Here is an 11516-nt window from a genome sequence, read left to right on the forward strand (position 1 = left end):
GATGCCGATGCTGCCGATGCCGAGGCTCCGGGCGTTCCCCTCGCTCCTCGGACCCGCAGCTCCGCAGCCACCGCCGCCGATGTTCCGGGCGGTCCCCTCAGGAAATACCGCTCCAGGCCCGCTGGTAGGACGCGAGGACGGGTCGAAAGTGCAGCCCGGAGAAAAGCTGCATCTCCGACCAGGTAGGGACCCTGAAAATTAGTTTCCCCCTTCCCCCCCCCCTCCCCACACATAAAAAAGGCTAGAACTCCTTAAAAACAAAACACTAAACTAACTAAAAATAAGAAAAAAGAAATGAAAAACAGACAGCTGCAGGCTAGGCAGCCATACCCCCTACAGGTCGGCGCGTGATGTAATACTACAGGGATATAATACTAAGGATACTATTAATAAAATATCACTATATGCAGATGATATACTTTTATATATTACAAACTCCCAAACGAGCATCCCGAATCTATTAAATCTAATAGAGGAATTTGGCTCTTTCTCCGGTTATAGAATAAATTGGAATAAAAGTGAAATTATGTCATTAAAACCCCAGAAAGCGAATCACCTATTAAAATTTCCATTTAAAAAAACAACGGAAAAATTTAAGTATTTGGGTATTCAAGTTACTAGAAGATATAAATCATTATTTAATGCTAATTTTATACCATTATTAAATACATTTGATTCACTGATTAAATTTTGGAGAACGCTCCTACTGTCACTAATCGGCAGAATAAACGCTATAAAAATGATAGCGCTACCACAAATAATATATTTATTCCAATCTATACCGATATATATACCAAAACACTTTTTTTTTAAATTAGACTCGAATATTTTTAATTTTATTTGGGATTATAAAGCACATAGAATTAAAAGAAATCACTTGTGCAAACCCAAAGAGGTGGGGGGGTTTGCATTACCTAATTTTCTATACTATTATTGGGCAGTACATATTAAGAATATAATTTATTGGTTGGACAGTTCTGCTCAACAGTTGGAATGGATAAGAATGAAGAAAGAGGATTGCGCCCCCTACGATCTAGGAGCGATCATTTTTTCCCCAATAAAGCTGAATAATATGTTATATAAGAAGAATCCAATTATACAAAATACAATACGAATCTGGAAACAAATAAAATTAACTTTAAAATTAAGAAATTTATCAGTGTTAACACCAATAGTGAATAATCCAGTATTTAAACCATCTGGTATGGATAAAACATATAAACAATGGGAAAAAGTGGGAATTAAAAAGGTAGGTGATTTGTATGAATTGGGAAATTTATTATCATTTCAACAACTAAAATCAAAATTTAAATTAAATAACAATCAATATTTTAAATACCTACAGGTATGTGACTTTATGAAGAAATATATACCAAGATTCCAAAGTATAATTTTAGACCCACTGGAAGAAGTAATGAATATCAATGTGGAGTCAACAAAATTAATATCATACTTGTATAACAGTATTTTAAATATAGAATTACCATCAACAGAGGCAATTAGAGAAGACTGGGAAAAAAAATTAATGATAAAAATCTCAAAAGAAACATGGGAAAAATATTTGATACATATACATAAATGTTCGATCAATGCTAGACATAACTTAATTCAATTTAAAATATTACATAGATTATATTATTCCAAAACTAGGTTGAATAAATTTTATCCAAATATTTCTCCCATTTGTGATAAATGTCTTTCTCAAAATGCCAATATTACGCACTCATTTGTCTCTTGTTCAAAACTTTATAAATTTTGGTGTGATATATTTGATATATTCTCAAAGCTATTTAAGACAAAAATGGAACCTAACACTGAAATGATTATATTTGGAGTAAATGGAGATGGGAACAAATTAAATACACACCAAAACTCATTTTTCAATTATGGGTTAATAACAGCAAAAAAACTTATACTTAAATTTTGGAAAAATGCTAATATACCAACATTCAAAATGTGGATCAGTAATATGCTGGACACAGCACATTTGGAAGAAATGAGACTCCTCCTAATAGACAAACAAGACCTATTCTTAAGGAGTTGGTAGCCATTTATTGATTTCTTGGATTCATGTGGTGATATAGTATCATGAAAACCAACAGTTTCAGGTATGGGTGAAAGATGATTTAGAATATTTAAAAAAAAACATCTCACTGTGGCAATGGAATAATCTCCCTCCTGCTTTCCTTCTTCACTTATTCCTTCTTTCACTTTTTCTTTATTGGTTTTTCACCCACGCTCACTAATCTATTCTTCACTTTTCACAACCTCTTTTTCTTCTCTCCTTTCTCACTTCTCTCTTTAAAAAAAAGGGAAGTTGTACAGAGAATGTAATATGTTAACATCGTTTTTGTACCAATGCATTGTACTCACTTCTAATAAATAAAAAAAATAAAAATAAAAAAAGGAAAGGGGAGATGCAATGAGACCTGGGTGTCATGGTACACCAGTCATTGAAAGTAGGCATGCAGGTGCAGCAGGCAGTGAAGAAAGCGAGTGGTATGTTAGCATTCATAGCAAAAGGATTTGAGTATAGGAGCAGGGAGGTTCTACTGCAGTTGTACAGGGCCTTGGTGAGACCACACCTGAAGTATTGCGTACAGTTTTGGTCTTCTAATCTGAGGAAAGACATTGTTGCCATAGAGGGAGTACAGAGAAGGTTCACCAGACTGATTCCTGAGATGTCAGGGCTTTCATATGAAGAAAGACTGGATAGACTCGGCTTGTACTCGCTAGAATTTAGAAGATTGAGGGGGGATCTTATAGAAACGTACAAAATTTTTAAGGGGATCGACACGCTAGATGCAGGAACATTGTTCCTGATGTTGGGGAAGTCCAGAACAAGGGGTCACAGTTTGAGGATAAGGGGGAAGTCTTTTAGGACCGAGATGAGAAAAAAAAATTTCACACAGGGAGTGGTGAATCTGTGGAATTGTTTGCCACAGAGGGTGGTTGAGGCCCAAGCAGAATATGTGCAGCTCCTCCAATTTCCGGTGGTGCTCACTCTAGCCATGGAGGAGGCCCAGGACAGAAAGGCCGGATTCGGAATGGGAGGGGGAGTTGAAATGCTGAGCCATCGGGAGATCAGGTTGGTTAATGCACCGGGCCTGAAGTTTCCACGCTGCAGATTCCCACTCTCCTGGGTTTGACTGCGCTGAGTCCTAGTGCTAGTCCCCGTCCCCCCCCCCCCCCCACCCTGGTGACCTCAATGGCTGTTCCACCTCCCCCTCAAACAATGTGACCCCAGCTCTTCCCCACCCACACGACAGTCTTCATGCCCCTCTCCTCCCTGACCACCAACCACCCCCCCACCAGACATCGCCTCGGTCTCAGTCCACTCACCTGCCTTCCTCCGGCCCCAACCCCATCCCTGCCGTGTGTTCACCATCCCCCCTGACTTCCCCCTCTCCGACACCGAACGGTCGGTCCTCAGCAGAGGCGTTAACTTTGTCCCCCTCCGTCCCCACCTCAATGAGTTCCGCGCCCACCGCGACTTGGAGCTCTTCTACCATCGCCTCCGCCTCACAGCGTTCTTCCATGGGAAGGAGTCCTCGCCCCCCATTGATGACCCCTTTTCCCGTCTCCAACGGACCCCCTCCTCGTGGACCCCCCTCAAGGCTTTCTGGCTTTAGACCTTTTTATTCAAAACTGCCGGCGGGACATCAACCACCTCAACTTCTCCACTCCCCTGTCTCACTCCAATCTCTCCTCCCCCGAACGTACAGCCATCGACTCACTCCGCAACAACCCAGACTGGGTTATCAAACCCGTCGACAAGGGAAGTGCCGTGGTAGTCTGGCGCGTCGATCTCTACAAAGCTGAGGCCACACGCCAACTCTCGGCACCTCCTCCTACTTACCCCTGGACCATGACCCCACAGACGAGCACCAGGCCACTATCTCTGGCACCATCACTGACTTCATCCACTCCGGTTCCCTGCCCCCTTGAGCCTCCAACCTCATCGTTCCCCAGCCCCGCACGGCCCGATTTTACCTTCTCCCCAAAATCCACAAACCTGACTGTCCTAGTAGACCCATTGTCTCTGCCTGTTCGTGCCCTACCAAGCTTATTTTCACATACCTTGACTCCATCCTATCCCCCCTGGTTAAATCCCTCCCTACCTATGTTCAAGACACCTCAGACACGCTCCGTCGTCTCCGGGCATTCCATTCTCTAGGCCCCCATCCCCTCATCTTCACCATGGGCGTCCAGTCACTCTACACCTCCATCCCCCACCAGGATGGTCTCAAAGCCCTCCGATTCTTCCTCGACCGGAGAACCAACCAATACCCATCCACTGATACTCTCCTCCGCCTAGCGGAGTTGGTCCTTACCCTCAATAACTTCTCGTTTGACTCCTCCCATTTACTCCAAATACAAGGCGTAGCTATGGGCACGCCCATGGGCCCCAGCTATGCCTGCCTCTTTGTAGGGTACGTTGAACAATCCTTGTTCGAGACGTACCAGGGCCCCATCCCCGACCTCTACCTCCACTACATCGACGATTGCATTGATGCTACCTCCTGCACCCACACACAACTGACTGACTTCACCCGCTTCACCACTAACTTCCATCCGGCACTCAAATACACCTGGACCATTTCCGACACTTCCCTACCATTTCTTGTCCTCACTATCTCCATCGCAGGGGATAGACTTCTGACCGACATCCACTATAAACCCACTGACTCCCATGGCTATCTAGACTACACTTCTTCCCACCCTGCTTCTTGTAAGGACTCCATCCCCTATTCCCAATTCCTCCGACTATGCCGCATCTGCTCCCATGATGAGGTGTTCCACACCAGGGCATCGGAAATTTCCTCATTCTTCAGGGAACGGGATTTCCCCTCCCCTACTATAGACAAGGCTCTCACCAAGGTCTCTTCAATACCCCATAACACTGCTCTCTCTCCTCATCCCCCCACTCATAACAAGGGCAGAGTCCCCCTAGTCCTCACCTTTCACCACACTAGCCGTCACATACAACAAATAGTCCTCCGTCATTTTTGCCACCTCCAACGTGACCCCACCACTCGCCACATCTTCCCATCTCCCCCCCTGTCTGCTTTCCGCAAAGACCGCTCCCTCCATAACTCCCTGGTCAATTCTTCCCTTCCCTCCCGCACCACCACCCCCCCCCCCCCCCCACACTTTCGCTTGCAACCGCAAGAAATGCTACACTTGTCGTTTTATCTCCTGCCTCTACACCATTCAAGGACCCAAGCAGTCGTTCCAGGTGCGACAGAGGTTCACCTGCATCTCATCCAACCTCATCTATTGCATCCACTACTCTAGATGTCAGCTGATCTACATCGATGAGACCAAGGTAGGCTTGGCGATCGTTTCGCTGAACACCTCCGCTCAGTCCGCAATAACCAACTTGACCTCCCGGTGGCTCAGCACTTCAACTCCCCCTCCCATTCCGAATCCGACCTTTCTGTCCTGGGCCTCCTCCATGGCCAGAGTGAGCACCACCGGAAATTGGAGGAGCAGCACCTCATATTCCGCTTGGGCACTTTGCACCCTAGCGGCATAAACATTGGCTTCTCCAAATTCCGGTAGCCCTTGCTGTCTCCTCCCCTTTTCAGTTCTCCCTCAGCCCTTGGGCTCCTCCTCTTCCTTTCTCCTTTCTTCTCCCCGCCTCCCCCCTCCCCCCCCCTCACCCAACATCCGTCTGAAGAAGGGTTTCAGCCCGAAACATTGCCTATTTCCTTTGCTTCATAGATGCTGCTGCACCCGCTGAGTTTCTCCAGCACTTTTATGTACCTTCGATTTTCCAGCACCTGCAGTTCCTTCTTTAACACTTCTAATCTTGTGTGTGGACTTGATAAGAAAAAGACCCATTGATCCAGCAATATGTGGCTTTTTGTATTAACCAGCATCTACAGTTCCTTGTTTCTACTCTGTAACATGGATGTTTTATCTAACCAATAGTGCATTTTAGTTGCCCATTGACAAAGTTGCACAAAATACAAAATCTACACATAACTATGTAATTCAAGCAGTGAGATTTTAATGGCTGCAAATTCTGTCTGTATGGAGTTTGTACGTTCTCCCCGTGCCCTGCATGGGTTTTCTCCGAGATCATCGGTTTCCTCCCACACTCCAAAGACGTACAGGTATGTAGGTTAATTGGTTTGGTAAATGTAAAAATGGTCCCTAGTGTGTGTAGGATAGTGTTCATATGCTTTGATCATTGGTCGGCATGGACCCGGTGGGCTGAAGAGCCTGTTTCCATGCTGTATCTCTAAACTAAACTAAAATTCTAGCAGATATTTAGTGCAGAATTTGGATAGCAATACCATGCAAATTCTGTGAGCATGAACATCAGGCAGATCATAATACCAATCATCATGCCACACGCGAATTGTACCATTGTACAATGCCTGACCCAACCCAGATACAAAATTGTTTATAATTTAGGGTGTTACATAATGAAAGCTCATTAGGCCTGAAGAAAATGGCACACTGTGTATTTGTATCACTCTATTACTCAAACTATCACTCCCTAATTTACTGGGGTTTGCTCAAAGTCAAGCTAACAGAACATTGTATTAAACAAACTAACATACAGCACAAGAGTGAGAGTGAGGAAGATTTATTAAAGCTATCGCCAATTGTCCTTCCACATTTATTTGCATATTTTGTTCACCTAGCACCATTCCTTGTGTATGACATGAAATTCTGCACAGGACAGGCCTCCGCATCGGCCTATACGTTGACGTATCGTGGAGGATGCTAACAACATTCTCTGCCTTTCCAGTGCTCATTGGAAAGGTGGCTTGATGCCATTGGTGATGGTACTGCCAGTTCTTTGAGAATCTCACAAAGTTGTGCATAAGGATTGTAGCCCCTGAATCTATAATTACGAGTGTCTCTGCAGGTTAGATTGCCTTCAGCACCCAGTTTCCCTCGTGTTTGAAATATGGTCTGAGAACATGCTGTGCACGCACACTCTCTGAATTACTCACTTCAGGCACTACAACATATCGTCTTGTCGAGTCGCCTTCTCAATTACCCGTGTCAATGGCTGAGAGGCTGGAATATGTCTCACAACATTCATCATCTCAAACTCAGTATCCTCTGCATTCTTTGAGCCCAGGAGATCACCTCTGCTAAATGTATAAGCTGCCTGCATGTCTTTGCCTAGAAAGTACCAAATCTTTACATTGTACATCTACATTCTTGCAATCATTCTCAGCAGCCTATTTATTTATATAGTCATCAAAGGAGTGTGGACCTCAGTGGCTGAACCAACATTTAAATGACCATCCCTAATTTCCCCTGGGAAAGTGGGGGCGGTGAGCTGCCTTCTTGAAATGCTGCAGTCCATGATGTGTGGGTGTACACACAGTATGTTAAGAGAGTTTCAGGATTTTGAAGCAACTCTTGCCACTATGCCACCTAATGCGGTGTGAGGATAGTAACAAATTAGTATCTTACAATCTCAGAATTCTCTACCATCTTAGAACCCATCTGACACTTTTCCACAATTTCCAAGTGGCAAGGGTAGAGAGTTTCAAATGGGAACTTTTTAGATGGAGATCAGGGGATGTATGAAGATTGATTGGACAAGCAGTGATCATAGCTGCTAGGCTCCTTCAATTCATTTCTGCCTTTCTACACTGAGAGACCTCGGGCATCAGTGAGAAAACACTACGAGGTGGAAATGATAAAAAATAACACTTGAGGACAAAATAAATTGACTTCCAACTGAAGGAGATTTAAAATTATCCAACCATCATCAGGAAACCTTCTTCCTCCTTGGGGCTTAGAGCAGATATGAGAGGGAACATCGAGCCCGACACCAGTATCTTCACTGCATCAACCATCAAGCATCAATTTTCCAATTTTACACCAATCCACTTTTATTTTCCTCACACTCTCATCTCTCATTAATTTCTCTGCTCCTCACATAGGTTCCGCAACACACTTGTATACTAGGAGCAACTAAATGGAGCAACTAAAAAGAACTGCAGATGCTGGTTTACATAAAAGGGCAGGGATAGGTGACATTTTGGAAGGGACCCTTCTTCCACACCTTGTCATTCCTCCTCTCTCCCAGCTTTCTTTTCCTTCCTCTCCCCGCATCCCCCCACCCCCATCCCCCCCCCCTCCCCACAATCAGTCAGAAGAAGGGTCCCAACCCAAAACGTCACCTATCATTGTTCTCCAGTGATGCTGCCTGACCCGCTGACTTACTCCAGCAGTTTGTGTCCAATGGATAGGAACTTCACTGAGTTAGCAGTGATACTGAGCTATGATGAATCGCCATCAATCTTAGAACAAGATATTTTCCATGGAAAATAAGATCTAAGATGTAAACTGACTGACTTCCAAATGGGAAAAGGCAGCCTATTTATAAAATTTGGGTTGTATGCTGGGCTCAATATGCAGGATCCTCGAATTACTGTGGCCACATATCCATTAGCAATCAATGTCATTTTATGTTGGCTAGAAATGAAAAACAAAAGGAAATTCAAAATGAAAGAGAAAATGAATTAGGTTTACAATACCTGGAAAAATATGTTTGATTGTGATGAGGAAATGCAGGTCAGTCTGCATGAAATATGAAAAATCACAAAAGCAATCACATCATGCTTGCAGTGAGATTGCACCCTGCAAACTGTCAGACGTACAGTGCAGAACCATAAGAAATTATTAATAGTTGTATCGAGAAATTGAACCAATTTGTGCAAGGTTTTCTGCACAGATCATGCACAAAGTCGCCTTCTTGCACCTTGGACCACACTGCCATTTACTTCTAGTTAATTAGCCCCCCTTGGGAAATTGGCCCGAGCACATCTGAGCATGATTCACCTTGATGCAGCTGATGTTCTTTCAGTGTCAGTAACACAATCACTGACAACCTAGGTCATGCACTGTGCACTTTCTCCATTACAGCAGAAATTGAAGCTTTTGAGGAAAGCTAGGACTTTCATTGTCAAATCGCAAAATAGCTCGTAGTACATTGTCCTGCACAGTGCTTCTGCCAAACCCACTTTTCAAAGGCAAACATGATGTTAACTGAAAAAAAAATGTTTTTAATTTTTAGCTTGCAGCAATCATTGCATTATCCCAAGTCTTATAATTGCCTGGGGCAAATCATAGAAACATAGAAACATAGAAAATAGGTGCAGGAGTAGGCCATTCGGCCCTCCGAGCCTGCACCGCCATTCAATATGATCATGGCTGATCATCCAATTCAGTATCCTGTACCTGCCTTCTCTCCATACCCCCAGATCCCTTTAGCCACAAGGGCCACATCTAACTCCCTCTTAAATATAGCCAATGAACTGGCCTCAACTAATTTCTGTAGCAGAGAATTCCACAGATTCACCACTCTGTGTGAATAAAAAAAATTCTCATCTCGGTCCTAAAAGACATCCCCCTTATCCTTAAACTGTGACCCTTTATTCTGGACTTTCCCAACATCGGGAAAAATCTTCTTGCATCTAGCCTGTTCAACCCCTTAAGAATGTTGTAAGTTTCTATAAGATCCCCCCTCAATCTTCTAAATTCCAGCGAGTACAAGCCGAGTCTATCCAGTCTTTCTTCGTATGAAAGTCCTGCCATCCCAGGAATCAGTCTGGTGAAGCTTCTCTGTACTCCCTCTATGGCAAGAATGGCTTTTCTCAGATTAGGAGACCAAAACTGCACGCAATACTCCAGGTGTGGTCTCACCAAGACCCTGTACAACTGCAGTAGAACCTCCCTGCTCCTATACTTAAATCCTTTGATACCATTCGCTAACATACCATTCGCTTTCTTCACTGCCTGCTGCACCTGCATTCCTACTTTCAATGACTGGTGTACCATGACACCCAGGTCTCGTTGTATCTCCCCTTTTCCTAATCGGCCGCCATTCAGATAATAGTCTACTTTCCTGTTCTTGCCACCAAAGTGGATAACCTCACATTTATCCACATTATACTGCATTTGCCATGCATTTGCCCACTCACCCAACCTATCCAAGTCACCTTGCAGCCTCCTAGCATCCTCCTCACAGCTAATACTGCCCCCCAGCTTCGTGTCATCCGCAAACTTGGAGATGTTGCATTCAATTCCCTATTTATCTGTTTATTTATTTATTTATTTATTTGTTTGTTTGTTTGTTTTTTACTCACTAGACAGGTTGCGCCTGCTAGTGACTCCGAGTCCGGCCTTGCTCCCTTCTGGAGCCTCAACAGAGTTTCTTAGGGGAGGAATATAACGCAACCCTGAACCAGGTGTTGCTTCCTCAGGCACTCTGGCTGACTCCCTTTCGGAGCTCCAAAGGAGGTGTCTGAACAGGCCTCGCCCGCAGATGCTCCGAACAGCCGCCTGCTCCCGTGGAGCCCCATTCCTCCACGGCAGTCACTCTCCTGACCGAGCCGGCAGCTGCTATTTTTAGCCGCCAGCTTCTTTACGGAGCCTCCACAGCCACAGCTGCACAAGCTGTGCTAGCTTCTCCGGGCTTGCTGCCCCTATTTTTGGAGCACCGGCCCTTTCCTGCAACAAAAAAACCCCTTACCTGCCGGAGCAGTTTCTCGAGCAGATCCTCGTGCCATGCGTCGACATATTGACGCGCATGTGGGCGGGCGGGCTCTTCACATAGTCACTCACATGACTTCAATATAAAATAGACTATCATAGGCTTTAAAATCTCTATGCTATTTAATTTCCAGCAGCATTCCACTACCTACCACTAACCAAACCTTTCCACCTTGTATTTTCTTACTATAGAAAATTAGAAGAGAACTCTAGAAGCTTAAGCACAGAAATTAGCACATTAAGTCTACATTAAATTAAAGCACATCTTTAAATGGAAATGTAGATCATCTGACAAAACATGCTTAATAAGCCTCAGGCATAATACATAAGATGGGAATTCCTAATGAAAACTGAGGATAATAAGTCTGATTAGATCACAGCCATTTGAATAAAGCCAAACTGCGGTGGAGCAGGTGTTATGTCGGATGTAGCATTTGGCAAGCTGGAAATAGGTGAACACTTGGGGGTTGCAATGATAATTCAGTCATTAAAATTGAGGGAGAAATAAATACTGGAGCCAAAGGTAAGACAGTGGAAAGCAAAGTATCAGAGCAATAATTGGAATCATGCTCCTATTTTAAGGGAGGATTAAGAAGGATCATATGCCGGAGAATTTTGGATTACTGACTAAATAGATAAAAGCTCTGACTGCCAAAAAAAACGGAATTAAAGGCTGGAATGGGTAAAAATTCAAGTTAGGGTAACTGATATGTTAAGGAGCAAGATATGTTTATATTTAAATGTGGCCTTCCATGAAAGGGGCATTAAATTAGAAGAACGGGCTAAGTTGTCCCCCGAGAATCCTTTTTGAAATAACAAAGGGCACAAATCATGACATGACTAAGAAAGTAAAGCTTTTCCTTTTCTCCTTCACTTTTAAACCTCGAAGAAAGATCTTGGAGCAGATACATGTGTGGAATTAAGTCTATTGGAAACCTAAATACCAAAGGGTATTACATGGGATCCCCAGAAATGCTAAT

This window comes from Amblyraja radiata, chromosome 6, assembly GCF_010909765.2.
Source record: "Amblyraja radiata isolate CabotCenter1 chromosome 6, sAmbRad1.1.pri, whole genome shotgun sequence".
NCBI classification, from domain to species: Eukaryota; Metazoa; Chordata; class Chondrichthyes; order Rajiformes; family Rajidae; genus Amblyraja; species Amblyraja radiata.